This window comes from Rhinolophus sinicus, linkage group LG01 (assembly GCF_036562045.2).
Source record: "Rhinolophus sinicus isolate RSC01 linkage group LG01, ASM3656204v1, whole genome shotgun sequence".
Classification (NCBI taxonomy): Eukaryota; Metazoa; Chordata; class Mammalia; order Chiroptera; family Rhinolophidae; genus Rhinolophus; species Rhinolophus sinicus.
In genome coordinates, this window is record NC_133751.1 from 82,816,414 (window position 1) to 82,831,628 (window position 15,215).

Sequence of the window (15,215 nt, forward strand, 5' to 3'; positions counted from 1 at the left end):
AATTTCTTTATTTTTTGTAATACAATTTGAGGAGCCAAGTTACCTGAATATATTTGTAGTGAATGATAGGTTTGTTAAATATCGTTATCCATTAATGGTTTCAAAAAAGGAAGCTTGCATGTATGTATGAGAATGTTTACAAAAGCCTGCATTCAAATTTGTATTTTTGTAAGATATTAGTTGGAAGATTTTATTTTAAGCATCGTTTGTTGACAGTTAGGTTTGGCTGTTTTCTGTGGCTTAAGGATGAAATTATTATCTGCAGTTGATAATTCCTACTTATTTTATTAGAGTGGAGTTAATCAAAGATTGATACAGAAAAAATTCCCAATTACATCATTCCTGATCAAATTAGAAATGCTGCATACTAGAAACTGAGACTTTAAATGTGGTTCTTTGTATTGCCAAGTTTATTCTGAGAGTTACTGTAGAGCTCAAACGAAACTATCTTATTGTGCAGTAATATAGGCATCAGTCTCCAAATCTAGTTACACTCTACCGACAGGTAGTTATTTAGGGAGACCATCTACAGGGAGTGATTGGAGTCCCATCTGTTTGAGGACTGGCTGCGAGTGATAGCAAAAGATAGGGAAGATCCATCATTCTAAGTGGGAGATCAATGGCTGAGAACATACTGTAAAATGGCAAGTCAAGAGAGTGTTATTTTGAATTGGGGAAAAGTCAGAACGATATTGACCCTCTCTAAGTCATATGGAATTGGATTTCGGGACACAGTTTTTATTATGAGTGCTCCATGTAACTTGTTAAAGTCTTTCAAACAGCAGTAAGACAAAGCACTTCAGGTTTGTACTTATCATTAAGAAGAATAAAAATATGCCCATTCAGCCACTCTTCAGAGAAAAAGAAAAATGTCAATGTTGTGTGACTCTCAAATCTCTTCTCTACTGTCTTTTAAGGTGAAATACACAGCACACATTTAATACTCAAACACAATTTTCTCCCATCAAGCAGATGGGTTGTCTACTTGAACAGAGTATAGTTCAGTCAATCATGGAATCATAGACTAGTAAAACAGGAGGTACCCAAGATATCATCTATAAAATCTTCTCAAATTAAATGTGACCTGAAGAAGCTAAGTGTCCATGATAAAACAAACAAAAAAATGACTGGCGAAAGACAAAGGTATAACTAGAACCAAATATTCTTTAGTTTAGTATATTGCTCCCCTTCTATGATGCCACCCCAATTAGCCACTTATCAAGTAATTACATATTAAATAAGATATGATCATTGTGAATCATATAACAAAGTAATGCAACAAAATCCACTTATGGAATATATAGTGAATTGATATCCAGTATTCATCCCTTCTCTTGCTCTACTGCATAAGCAGAAGACTAAAATATTAAATTCCTCAGAATTTATTGCAACTAGCATTTTTTATGGTAACCAAGCTCAGCAAATTGGATGAACTCATACATGTTTTGGAAATTGACAATAAGGCAAATCCTGCATTTTTGCAACCAGTATCATGGAAGCATTTGGTTTTTCTTTGGAAACATTAGCGAAGGTCTTTGTATCCATCTCTCTGTGTTAGGATGCTGGCTTCAATTTTGTTTGAATTTCATGAGCACAGTCTAATTCTAGAGCCAATAATTGTGGTAGGATCTTTATTATGACTATTTTACATCTAAAGTATTCCAGCGGTCAACATGTATAATGGTTCCTCTTGATTATGGCTCATTTAGCAGCTTTCTTAGCTTTCCAATTTAGCTGTATTTTCTGATACATTATTCCTGGATTTCCAAACAATGAAAAGTCTGCTCTTCCTAGCTTCTAACAATTTAGTAAGCACTTCTTTTCCTTTATTAAATCTGTTTCTCTTTCTGTTTGAAATATTTGGTGACTTTTTGTTACCTACAACTGAAGTCTAACTAATATGAAATTGTTTGACATATCCTATATTTACTAAAATATTCAAGTCAAATGGTATGAATTAGGACTTGAATATCAAAAGAAGGCTTTATAAAGGAAATAAAATTAAAGTTATACTCAAAAAGAGCTAAGATTTTGCTAGCCTAAGGGATGAGACAATGCCAGTTCAGATGTGAGAAGTAACCTAAATTTATGGCAGCAAGACTGAACTTGCATACATCTACTTTTCACCATGTACTGAGTGCCCATTATATACCAAGTAGTGTGGATACAGTCAGTTTGAATCACTGTACACAATGGCTTGAATCCAGTAGAGACTATGGGAGAAATGATGAAATACAGTTGAATTGATAGGAGGGAATTAAAATAGTGAAAGCCTTAAAAATGAAAACTGTTGAAAGAAATAGTCTTTGAAGGATTTTGAAAAGGGAGTGACATGATCAAAACAATGTTTAGAGCACAAGATGGGCAGTGATATATAAGACAGTAGTGGAGCTGAACTAGAGGGATATTAAGATTAATGATGCTGGAAAGGGAGGCATAAATACAAGATCAAGGTTTTTTAGCAAGGGATGACATCTACAGTATAGGGCTTTGTTTAGTGAGCAGTTAACTTCAGAAGATAAACAATAAAGGTTCTCAGGTAAGGCTGTAATGGAGATGAAACCACATAAATAATAATGACTTCCCTCCTCATTCCCAACCACAGTGTGTTTTGAGGATATAAAATGCGCTATTCTCTGTCTCTCCCCCAACATTCTCCATTTTGGTAGTGCCCATAAGATGTGTTTTTCTTTCCTGGAGCACAGCTTTGCTTCTTGCAGACAATTTAGAAGCTATCAAGAAGCTGGAAGGGTATGCCAGGGAGAAGACAGCAGCCTGGATGGTAGAGATCTGTCCCTGATGGAGTTCCAAGACAGCAGCATGACCTGAGCCTGAGAACCTTTGGCCCAGAGTGTAAGTGATGTGGTGTCAGTTTCCCATCTGTACAGAAGAAAGAGGATGTATCTAGCTGCTGTTGCCCTTTGCTAATGAATCCCTCACTTCTCACGGCCCACAAACCACACACACACCCCACCCACCCTCAATTCTTTTAAGGGCTTGAGGAAAAGACTGGGAAGGAGGGGTCTTAAGCAGAAGAAGATCAGAGACAGTAAGTTATGGTAGAATGAATTCTACTGCACTGAGTTTTGACTTGTCTTTGATCCAGGAATGTCAGGGGAAATCAATGACTCAAAGAATTTCTCTCATATACATGCATTCTCATATACATGTGGTAGGTGAATCTCAAAATACAGTTTGCCAGAGATGAGGCTGGGGCCAGTGCTCTCTTTCTGTTACTCAGGATAAGGAGTGCCTGATCAGTGACAACCTGAGCATGAAAATGGAGGCATATTTGATATATGTGTGCCAAACTCCATTTTAGAGGCCTTGGGGCTAGCTGTTTGCACGCTACGCTCAGCAAGATCTTGTTTACTCCATGACAGGAAGTTTGGGTCTTGTACATAATATAAGCAGTTGACATAGAATAGCAGAGGAGGATGGGTATTATTCATGACTCCTTATTAGCCTGATTTGCAGATAAGACAGTGAAGCCCATATATATTGAGAAGTGTCTACATTTGTTTAACAAATTAGTGAAAGAAGTTAGTCTTAAAACCACTTAGAAATGAGGCCTAATGCTTCCATTTAATTCCCTCAGCAAAACATTACTGTGGCACTTCAGCAAAACTGGCCCATGTTGTTCTCACGAAGTTTATAATTTAATGGAGCAGACAAACAATACATAAGAAAACAAACCAGCAAGCAATGTCTATTGTATGTAGTGACAAGTAAAATCATGGTAAGAAGAGTATGATATGATAATGTCAGAGGAGCCCATTCTGGATACAGTGGTTGGCACTCAGACTCTATTTCGAATCCATATGGCATGCCTTTTATTCTGAAGAGGAGGCTAAAAATCTTGTAGGCAGGGTTTTAGATGCTAACTGGATTCTACTAATTAGAAGCTACAAAATGAGATGCTGAAGGCAAAAATGAAGCTTTTTGGGCTATTGCTGCTAGAAAGCTTAATTGTAGAGCAGTTGATATTTTCTTTTTTTTTTTGCATTATAATTTTAGAATCTAGTCACTTGCTTTGTAGGAGTTGAGGGGTTGTGACAGTTGGTTATAAATAAATTCAGTTCATTGATGACATAATTGTAGCGATATATTCTTGAAGTCAGTAGTTCTGGTAATGGCCTTCTGATTCCCCATCTTCCTAATTATGGCAGAGGCAGTGACTGTCTTGGCTGGGCAGCTAGCTGCTCTTGTTCTGGGAGTAGTTGCTGGGGCTCTATCTGCATGCCTACTCTGCTAGACCTTCTGAAAATTTTCTCTAATAAATCTAGCTGTGATTAAAATATTCAGAGGTTGTTTTTTTTATTTTTTTTTATTTCTTCTATAACTGAGGGTTAACTGGTAAAGGGGACTACTTTAGATTGGTTTTTATTACAAAAGGCATTCTGAAAACATGGGTCATTTATGTTGATAACTGAAAGATAATAATGACTGGATAATAGGACCTTACATGCAGAGGGAAGAGAGTAGCCAAAACCCTACAGTGAAAACTTCTCTAAAGTACTGAGGATAAGCCAGGGTGATTGGACTGTATGGATGGGGAGTAACGAGGACTCATGATGGATAATAATCAATTTGCTTAACATATAGGGACAAACAATTTGAGATTTCTCTAAATGCTATAAGAGGAGGTAACAGAAGACGTGAGAGCAGGAGAGTAATGAACATTGTGATTGAAAGGATTTCTGAAGTTGATTTTAAAAATTAGATTAAGAAGGAGCAAAATGGGCACAGGAAATACAGTTAGTATACTATTACAATAATCTATGTGAAAGTTAGTGGTGATTTAGAATGGGGTGATTGCAGTTAAGAAAAAGATATAATAAATTGGCAAATTTAAGATATACATTCCTTGTGGTGTGATCAAAAACTATAGTGAATGTTTAAATTAAAAAAAAAAATATTACGCTAATAGACGCATTGCCATTAATCACCCTCAGAATACTCCCCTCGCTTTGAACACACTTATCCCATCATTCTTGTCACTTTCAGAAGCAGTTCTGGAAGTCCTCTTTGGTGAGTGTCTTTAGTTGTGCTGTCATGGGGCTGCCTCAATGTCCTGAATTGATTAAAAATGTTTTTACCTTTCACGGTCATTTTTTACTTTAGGGAAGAGCCAGAAATCACACGGTGCCAGACTCAGTGAATAAGGTGGATGAGGACACACAGTAATGTTTTTATTTGACAGAAATTGCCATACCAGAAGTGATGTGTGACATGAGCATTGTCATGATGGAGGATGAAACCGTTTGCCCATTTCTCAGGCCATTTTCTATACACATCATTTCTTGAATGCTCTAATAAGCCCTTGTAATATTCAGAATCACTATAGTGTTCCTGGGTACAGACTCAGCTTGCACAATTCCATCAAGGTAAAAAAAACACCACAATTAACATCACCTTTCTGTTCAATGGCTCTCAGCAGTGGCATTCACTGTATTTTTGATGACACCTTGTAGTTAAGTAGTGAAACTGACTGAACAACAAGGCAGAAAGGTTTTTGTTTAGTATTTTTCCTCACTTTCCTCTAACTCACTCTCAAGTCTTGAATGTTAATACACTTTAAGAAAGACTAGCCCAAGTCAAGCTAGCCAGGTAAAAGAAGACAGCATTTTCCCAGGAGACAATGATTTTTACCTCCTAGGAAATGGCTCCTTCCCCTAATATTGAGTGTCCTCAGTTCTGACCAGTGTATGCTGACTGCTTTTCCTAGAGGTAGAGCAAGGTTATAGGAACAGCTATGGAAATCTCCTGTTCAGAAATGCATAGTATGTTCTCTATTTTTGTCCTTTTCTAAGAACCAAACACTTATTTCTATCTGTTAATTATTCTGAAATATGTGTTACCTACCCATTTCTTTAAAAAAAAAAAAAAAAATATGCCTAACAGATATATACATAAGTAGGTAAAATACTGCTTAAATATTTTACGTATATTAATAGAGTTTTTATTCCTCATAGCCACCTATATGTTAGTCCAATTACATCCCCTATTTGCCAGATATAGTAAGTTGCCCAGATTCCCAGATAAAAATAAATGAAGTTAAATATGAGGTAGTCTATTACCAGAGCCTATTATTTTAAATATTACTGCATCTGATTAATACAAGTTAAGGAAAAATGCCTACAAAGTGTATAGTTCTTATCTGGAAATAATTATTTTCAAACTTGAATCTCAATCTTTAAACATTTGAGGTATTATGTGTTTTTTTTAAAAAAATGAAGCACATACCATAAATTCCTCTGTTCCTAACTTACAATTTCATTTTAAAAACAGAAGCATTATCGCTTATCCTAAAGAGAAAAATAAACTTATTTTTAATATTTTGGCACCTTAAATCGAATTTAACGTCCTTAGAACGGTCCCCATTACAAGTATCTTTCTAACAGCGATAATTTGCTGTTGCCTAAAATACCATTCCTTTGTCACAGATTATTTATGGTACAGTTAGCACATCATCAGCCTTTCCAATCATACTCACTAGGTCACACACATGCATACAACTACAGTGCAAGACCCGTGTAGAGGGGACAATGTGAGCTGTTTCATGAGAACAGTGCATGAAAGTTCATCTAGACCTTAGAACCAAAACCCAGTAATTACTTTGAAATTGTAATGGAAGAGACTAAAAGGTTATGCTGCCTCTTCCTTTTTAGTGCAGGGATGATTATAACTGCAGACATTGTGAAATAGTGCCAAGAACTTTGGGTGGAAAGTCTGAAGACTAATCTCTAGTTCTGTCACTAAATGTTATACAGGCAGTTCTTTAATATCCTTGGATCTCAATTTTTTTTCATTTTTTAAATGAGGGGCTGGTGCCAGATGGTGTCCAATACTAATATGTTTAATTATCAATAAAAGATTTAGGTCTCAGAGAAAGCACTGTAAAAGTCCCCAAGCAGTAATTATAGATAGCAATTACAGAGGATGCTCCAATTACATGATATGCACAGGGAAAATAATTTGCATCAATTATGGTCTTTGTTAACAATAATTACAATTGCTTTATATAAAAAAAGTCTTTATATATTTTGAGACTTTATTATCAATTTGCCTACATATTTATAATAAATACGTACTTCTGGGGAATTGAAATCACCATCCAATAACTTTCATAGTCTAAAAATGCCTGGTCTTGTAGAAAAATCTGCCACAAATTAATATAATTATATAAGCTTGTTTCTGGCAATCATCTTTGCCAAAAAATACATCTTTTCCAATTTCTTTTCAACATTTCTGTAGCTATATGTTTTAGCTATGCCTCGTGTAATAGACATTTAGTTAGTTTTTTAAAAAGCACATATCAAAACCATTGTCTTTGGATCGTTTTATCTATTTATGTTTACTATAAATACTGATAGATTTGAATGTATATCTGTATATATTTATTCTGATATTTCAGTACTTCTTTTTCTCTGTTGTGTTTTGTATTTGTTAATTACTTTTATTATTCCCTCTTTTCTCAACAAGTTTGTTGTACTCAATACTCTTATTAGGTATATCCAGTAGTTTTATTATTCTTTTCATGGTTAATCTAGAGATCACAATTTACATACTTGATTTTTTTAAAGTCTAAAGTTAATCATTATATATTCCCTTTACCTTTTAAAAAATTTCAAACACATTAACTACGTTTAGCCCCTTTCTATCACATTCTGTTTAATTTAGTTATCTTTTTAAATACATAAGATGTTATTTTTTGGTTCAGAAAGCTATTGTTCGAATACATTTAGCTTCATTCTTATTATTTGCAGTATATTCCTTTTTGCATCTCAGGTCTTCTTTCTTGGATTACGTTCTTCATACATCATTCAGATTTTTCTTTTAATGAGAGTCTGCTGGTGGGAAACTTCACATATTTGTCTGAAAATATCTTTATTTTACACTATATGTTAGTTTTTAGGGCTGTTGTATCAAAATACCACAAACAGGGCAGCTGAAACAACAGAAATGTATTGTCTCACAGATTTAGAAGCTAGAAGTTTAAAATCAAAGTGTCTGCAGAATTGGTTCTTTCTGAGGGTTCTCAGGGAAGGATCAGTTCCAGACCTCTCCCCTAGTCTGTAGATGACTGTTCTCTGGGTGTCTTCACATTGGCTTCCCTTTATCTGTGTCTGTCTCTGCACTTGAGGACTACTTACCATTTACCTTGAGAGCATGTATGATATGGATTGTATCTAATTGGCTATACAAAAGAATAAGATTTCTTTATCTCTTTGTAATCTTTAGCAAACTGTGTATTAGGTACATCGTATTTTGTTTAATGCTTATTCAATTTTAAAAAACTGTTTTCTTTCTCTTGTTTTGTGGAGAATATTTCTGGGTTGGCAGGAGATTTATTTTTAATTTTCCCCCCCTAGAAATCTATCTATCTATCTATCTATCTATCTATCTATCTATCTATCTATCTATCTATCTAGATATGTATATGTTCAGTCTTAGATACCTTAAATACATATTGCATTCAACAATATTTATTTAACCTTAAATAGATTAAATTCAATCTATGCTCTATATCTCTTAACCTCTCTCTCACATAATATACAATTTTTCATTCTTTTCTATGTACAGCATTGTAAAAAACTTCTGATCTACTTTTGAATTCAACTGTTTATCTCTCTAGCTATGTCTAGTCTGTCTTAATCTGCATTTTGAATTTTTTTCTATTAGTACATATATTTATTTTTCAAACTTGCATTGTCTTCATATATTTTCAAGTTGCTTTTTAATTTTTTTTTTTAGAAGATAGCAAGAATAATCTCTCTCACTCCCCCATATGCTGTTCCTATCAATTCCATTAAAAATAATCATTGCAGGTCTGTTACTGCAATTTTACATGCATTTTCACTTCAGTTGTCTTATTTATTTGTGAACAAGAATAGAGTCTAGAAATGTACCCACATATCGACAGTTATTTGAAATTCCACAGATTCCCCAAGGCACTATATGGAGAATGAAAACTTTTCTGTGAGGATGCTGGGACAACTATATAACCACATAAAAATAAACTTTGACCCCTGTTTTACCCTGCACAAAAATTATCTTGAACTGAGATTATAGACCTAATCATAAAAACTTAAAATGCAAAGCATCTGGGAGAACACCTAGTATAATATGGTATCCACTATAGGCTAGCAAAAGTTTATCTGACAGGACACAGAAAGCACTAACCACAATAGAAACAAATTGATAAATTAAATCTCATCCATTTTTTTAAATTACATAAAAATGTAGCAATAAAAAAATGAGTATACACGCAATAATCTGAGAGAAAATACTTGCAATACATATGTCTCTCAAAGAACTTGAATATATAAGAAGACTAATAAATCATTAATAAGGAGATTAAAAATCTACTTAAAATTGGCAAATTTTAAATAGAAATCAAAATTTTAATTCAAAAAATAAAAATAACTTTGAAAGAATAATTACAAAGAATATGTGCAGATAGATAATAACCACATGAAAGGTACTGATTATTTTTAGCCATGGGGATATTGAAATTTAAGATAACAATGTAATAGCATTTCATACTTATTAAAATTGCTAAGTTTAAGAATACTTATTTTTCCAAATGTTGGTGATACTACATGAATTCGCAAATTTATGATGAAAGAAATCAGAACACTATTTATTTCTGGGGTGGCAGAACCTGACTGAAAAAGTGAAGCAGAAAGAAACTTTCTGGGGTGAGGACAATATTTTATGTTCTGTTTAAGGTTTAGATTTTTTTGGTGCATCACTGACAAAAATCAACAAACTCTGTACTTGTGATTTGTGTATTTTACTGTATGTAAATATTGCCTTGATAATTAATAATGAAAATATAATCTACACACACATAGCATAAATATCACATATACCAGTGTGGAGAAATACTGGTATCCCTTCCATTTCTTCTAACTACTAAATTATAGGCATGAAAGACCAGGCAATGATGAAATGTGAATGTTGGGGTGGTGACAGAGAATAACAGCTCTGTCAGGGTTTTAAATTATAGATAGGAGAGTTGAAAGATGTGACTGCAGGTTCACTGGATGAAGATTTCTGGTTTAGATTATTTGGAGATGGTGCACATTTCCCCTGAAGGTATCTCTGACCTTTACTTAAATTAGATATGTTTTATGAATAAAGTTAAAATAGTTTTTCTGGATAGCACAAAAGATTTAGAAGACGAAAAATCCAGGAAAACTGCGATTATTAACTTCTTAATTCAAAAATTCCTCTACACAAGGCTACTTTCTCCTTTTCTTTTTCCTAGTCCAATCTCTCTGTGTGTGCTCAAAGACATCATACTCTTTAATATATCTCAGAAATATGGGGCACTATGTTTGTTCTCTGGATCAAATATGACATACAGAGTTGACTGAATTTTCTCTATTAAACCAGGATATATATTTAGGGTGCCATGGGACAAAATAATAATTAAGCACATTGGAGCTGGGAAAGAAAATGATTAATGGAAATAACATGAATATTGGTTTTCCTACTAGATGTATAATCTCAGGCAACAGCTTCCATTTCTCTTCTTGAATTTACTCTTCCATAGCTAGAGTTTCAGGCACACCTTGTTGGAGTATGAAACACTAAATCTTAACTCACTGTTTCCCATGATATAATGGTACCTCGCCTGAGGCAGTCAGAATACTGTTCCAAACACTAGCTTTTCTTTTGTGTCTCTCCTACTATGCACTACAGAGATAGAAAAAAATGTTGCCTGAGACGTAACTTTCATTGTTGTTTTGGTTTGTTTCTCCCATTTGAAGCCTTTTCACTGAAGGTTTCAATTCAAGATAATTTTATCAAATTTTGATTTGACAAAGTCCTATTTGTTGTTTTTTTCCTTACAAACTCTTTGTCCTGGACTTCTGAAACTAATTATTTAGGAAAATACTAACACTTACTTTCCTTCTAATTAGTATGATGCAAGTATGTGGTGTATTTTATGCAAATTGGTGTCTATTGTTAAATAGACATTCCAATGGTATATTTACATCCACAGTGTCATGGCATTATTTCAAATATGTCAAGTATGTTACAGCTTTGTGATACCTGTGCAATTATATTTTAGATGTCATGGAAAAGGTCGTTGAAATTTATAAATATTCTGATCTATTTGGTCTAATATTGTTTTAAGTAAAGATTTTATTGATTTGGGAAGGGGGAAGGGATGTGTTACAAGTGCTCGCATAATTATCAAACTAATCAGTGGTATTACTATTGCTACTCTTTGCAACTTAAGAGCATCTAATATTTTTTTAAGTTCTTTTCATTTAATAGTGGAATTTATGGTTTTAAAAATTGTGTAATCACAGTTAATCCGTAATGTATCTACTTAAATGTGTAAGTCATGGAGCATTACCTATGATCCCTTCTTCTGAAAGAAGAACCTCAAATCAACAGTCACATATTTAATTATAAGTTCAGAGGTAATTCATTTGATTTTTACCAAACATAGTTTAAAGACTTGAGCAATTTCATATGAAGAAACCAGATCCTGTTGAACGGTGCCTGGGGTCTAGGTTAATGACAACAGTGGCCTCTTCTGAGTGCGGAAGATTTCAGAGTCATCTAATAACAGGACATTAGTGTACTGATTCTGCTGAAATGCAAATCCAACGATACCTCGCAAAATTCAATAATCATACAAAAATCAATCATGTATAAAATGAGAAATAAAATTAGCAAAGTATATTACCATGTTCAGGTTTAAATATGATTTAAGAAATAAGTACTTTAGTTTTATTATTAGGGAAGTGCCTTGGTAATACAAGGACACGGTGAGTATTTAGGTGTAAATTGGGCATTAAGGTAACCAGCACTAGGGGACTACCTCTGATGGCATATATTTCACCAAGGCTTTCAATCTCACCAGGAACTAAGGGAGTCAAAAGGGGAATAAAATAATAAGTATGTGGTAACATATATAATTATAGATAGCTAAGCACACTAGTTGAGAACATCTGGGGATCTGAAGACTTGTTACTTCTGCTGATAAGTTATGTCTGCTGATTCAGTAGTATTTGGGTAGTCAATAAATCTTTTAGATCTATATTCTCATTGCCTTACCTGTTCTACAATTAATTAATAGGGCTGCTTGGGAAAATCCTGGGATAGGAGAGTCCCACTCTACTGACATGCTGCATGAATATGCCTGAGCTCAGACCAATCCAAGCATCCTATTCAGGAGAGTGACAGCCTTGCTTTTATTATTATGGAAATTAGGTATGCCAATCAACAAATATGAGCTAATAAACATAGCTTGTTTCTAGATGGATGTTCATGTGTTCTTATATCAATATCCCACTGTGTTATATTGAAAATACTAATTACAATTTGAAAATCTAATAGATAAACATAATATTATATAGCTTCATTTGAAATATATGGGTTTTGCCTTTGCTTATATTTCAAAGAGAGCATCAGATTTCCTATTGTGTCAATTTTCTGCTAGATGAATGTTTTCCCTTTTTCTTTCTGACTTTAGAACTGAAAGAATACCACTCTACAATGTGTGTAAATTACTTATTTTGTTATACAAGTATTTAAGGAACATTAAAGCAATGCAGTGTAGATATATAATTTAGGAATAATCTTGCATTTAGACCATATCACTCTCAGAGTAACTCAATGTGACAAGAGATTGAGCATTTCCATGTGGGTTTAGTGAAGAATGGCAGGTCTCCTTAAGTTCATTAGTCTATTTCAGAATTTGCAGCACTTTAGCCTGTAAGAAAAGGATTTGTTAATCAAATTAACAGTTACATAAAATGAAAGACTATTTCAAACTACTTAAGATAATAAGTGTTTTAGAGCTCTTAAAGAACTTTTGAAACTCCCATTTGCTGTCAAATAATTGAAATGCTAATCTTAAATAGTTCTTATCTAAGCAGTAAAACAGTTCCCCCAAGGGACTCTACTAAGTAAGGATTTTTCCCAAGATATACACTATAAACTTGATACTATTAAATTAAAACTGTATTTTTTTAAAATTATAATTCAGGATTTACACCAATTTAGAAACGAACGTTCTCCAATTTTAAAAATTAAGTCCTTGCCATATTGTCAAAATAAAAATATTAGGCACACACACATATTTAGTTATGTTTTCAAATTGTCTAATTTGATTTGACCTGATTGATTTGAACTTGATGTTGTATACTATTATATTACTAGAACATGATTATAGAACATGATATGTATGTCATTTTACTACATGTTTTAAACATAGAATAATCTTGTCAAAGATATTTTAGTCTCAGGAGTAACAGAATAGCACTACTCTCTTCGTTTTCCCAAGTGAAGTTGCAGATTAGTTAAAATCTATAACTATGAATTAAAAAGCAATAACACAGCAATAGCAACATGTCATATCTAGTAAAAATGATGATAATAGAATCATCACTAATAATTATATTAATTTTGACATATCCTATAATTTTATCCTATAATTTTGAAGGATTTCCAATTTGTATAGTATGATTTTTATGTATTATGACTATATGTAAAATAAAAAGGGCAAACTAAATATGTGCTCATAGAAGCACATTTGATTGAATTATGGAAGTGAGAGGATGAGATGAAAAATGAAGAAAGCATTTTAGATTTTAGTGAATAGCATAACAGGTTCTTTTCTATAAAGTTATTACTTAGCATGGCGAGGGCTTTATCAATCATAATCAGAGTCTGATATTGTGGTAAGCGTAGTCTCTCCCTCAAGAACTGATAAAAAATGAGACAATTTTATTAATCTTTTGTTGCAATATTTTTTTATGCTTATAGCTTGAAATTTATAGACTATACATACTGAATTTTACTGTGTATTCTAACAAATACATCACACATTCTTCTGGAACAAGGAGTGACTAGATGGTCTTACACATTTTTATAGTAGCAGGACACATATTTTGATTTTTATATTACTTTTTACTCTATTAACTATTGTTTCCAATCCCCACACTCATTAAGGGAGCATCAAATAAATAAACTTGTTTGAACTCTAATTCTTTTTCTTTCTTTTTCTTTTTTTTTGTAACTTAAATACATGATATAACATAAGAAATTCTGATGTAACAATGTGAAATGTCTGGGTATATATTTACATAGTTTCAATACAAGGAGAATTAATTTTATAAAAATTATTTGACTTGGTTAAGTCTCTAAGCTAGTTAAAGGCAGAACCAGAACTCAACCCAAATTTATCTAACTTCTAACTTGGTGCCCTTTCAATGGCCTCACAGTTTTAAAAACAAAAGTAAACACGATTTTAAAAACAAAAGTAAACACTTTTTAGGACTCTAAGATAAGAATTGAGCTGGTACATTGAAATGGGGAAGGAGAAAGCAATGGGAAAATAGGATAAATTTGTTCTTATTGGAAGGATCAGTAAGAGTTTCTTATAGATAGATCCCTTATAGATAGGATCTGAGTTAAATCTGAGAAGAGGCAAAAACTTGGGAAAATGTCCTTAGGAAAAAATATTCCAATTAAAGGTGTCAAAAAATTCAGAAATAGCAAAATAAAACCACCGAATCAATAAATAGTATCTAGTAAGAGTTTATTGTGCATATAAGAACAGTTCATGAACTGAGAGTTTTTGCATTTAAAACTAATATGAAACTCAGGGGCAGGAAGTTACAGGATGGCTTATAAAGTGAATATGAGGGAGCTGTTTATCCTTTACAATGATCGGTTAATTCAAGGTGAGTTTCCAGACTGCAGGAGTGGTTAAAAGTGATTATCTTATGCTATTTTAAGAAAGATGACAAGTTTATTTATGATTGTTGGAGTCATTTACAAGAAATAAGTTAAGTTTCATATGTTCATGAAACTAGATTTAATTTTGCTTATGTGGCTTAAATGGTTTTGTCTCCTTAGGGAATTTTCAAGTTTAGTCTTCATTTTGCATTTAATTTTAACGAAGGAATCAAAATCTGGAAAAAGAATAGAAAGATCTAAAAACTGCAGCTTGTGTTGAGTGGAAGATGTGATTCAAATAAGATCTTAGCAATTGGAGGCTTGAACATAAATGGCTTGGAATTTAAAAAAATAGGCAAAAGATTAAGGGTATTCATTTCAGTTTCATTTATTTTATGAAGAACCTACTATGAGGCACAGCCAGGCATTCTCCCATGCCTTAAGAGACCCCAAAATACACAGTTGTCCCTTTTGTGAAAATAACTAACAACTATGTTGATATT